This window comes from Odontesthes bonariensis, chromosome 17, assembly GCF_027942865.1.
Source record: "Odontesthes bonariensis isolate fOdoBon6 chromosome 17, fOdoBon6.hap1, whole genome shotgun sequence".
Taxonomy (NCBI): Eukaryota; Metazoa; Chordata; class Actinopteri; order Atheriniformes; family Atherinopsidae; genus Odontesthes; species Odontesthes bonariensis.
This window is the reverse complement of record NC_134522.1, coordinates 15,787,663-15,788,939: the sequence shown is the minus strand read 5'-3', so window position 1 is coordinate 15,788,939 and position 1,277 is coordinate 15,787,663.

Here is a 1,277-nt window from a genome sequence, read left to right as displayed (position 1 = left end):
GCATCATTAGATGAACTCACAAGAATGCACAACACTGTTACAGAGTGGTCTCTCTCAGGTTCTCAGAAGGAGGACTGGAGGACGACTTTCTGATTTGTTGTCCCTTTTCAGCAAGCATTCCTCTTGGGAAATTTGAGCAAGACCATTATGCAAATCCACAGGTGCATGCCAAGACCAAATAACTGGACTCCTGCTTCCAAGTGCTTCAAGATGCCTTTGTCGGTTCCTGATAGTGTTCAGACCACAATGTGAGGAGTCGCGCCAGGAACATGTGGGTGTAGTGTGAAGGGAGGGCCATGTGGCCTGCATGTTCACAGCACTGCAGTTAAAAATGAATTTTTATTTGAGAACAATATCAGACACTAACTATGGAACAAAACACTGAGTCTACAAAGAATGCTCCTCTTTCACATCCTGTGATGATATAGCTGTCAGTTATGCCACACATCCATATGCTGGGAGGGAAGGGAGCCAAGTGCCTTCCAATTCACTGTCAGCGGCATCATACACAATAGACCTCAGAGGAGACTGACCTCATTAAACCTGGAGCCAACATGAACCCAGCAGTTTTGAATGAATGAAAGTATGTTTATTTTCCTGTGTTTATGAGGTAGTTATGAGTGTGTAGGGAAACGTCAGTAGCGGAAGGGATTCCATCTGGTCCGGTCAATGTGTTCAAGAATTAAAATATGGATGGTCAGCTGAAGACAGGAAAGCCCTTCATTATTTACTGTTGCTGGGCTGTCCCAAGGGATGACAGAATGATAAATGTACATGTGACATGAGCTCACTTAAGGTGAGTTTATGTCACATGCAGAGCCAGCACCCCCTTGTGTCTAAAACATGAACTCACCTGCTCATGGAAGTCATTTTACAGCTTATATTTAATGGCTACAGTTATGTCAAAACGTGTATACCCTCTTTCAATTCTAATTTTTTTTTTGCATCTGGACATAATAAAAATATCATCTAGTTCCTACCAGGTCTTAAATACAACCTTAAATAGACAACAACATATTTCACATAACACTGTTATTATCCTTTCTTTTAAAAAGCCGCTGGCATCTTAGGAAAAATGTGCATGAAGAGACGCCCACAAACCGTTGTAGTAATAAACACTGTAAAGATCAGTGGTCTTAAATTCCCCCACAACAATATGGGAGACTGATAATGTTCATTTACATGAGCAATTAAAAAAATATATAAACCCAGTATCTCTCCGAGCTTCCAAAATTAAACTCACAATTTTACACATCAAAATATGCAGCTAAAATAGA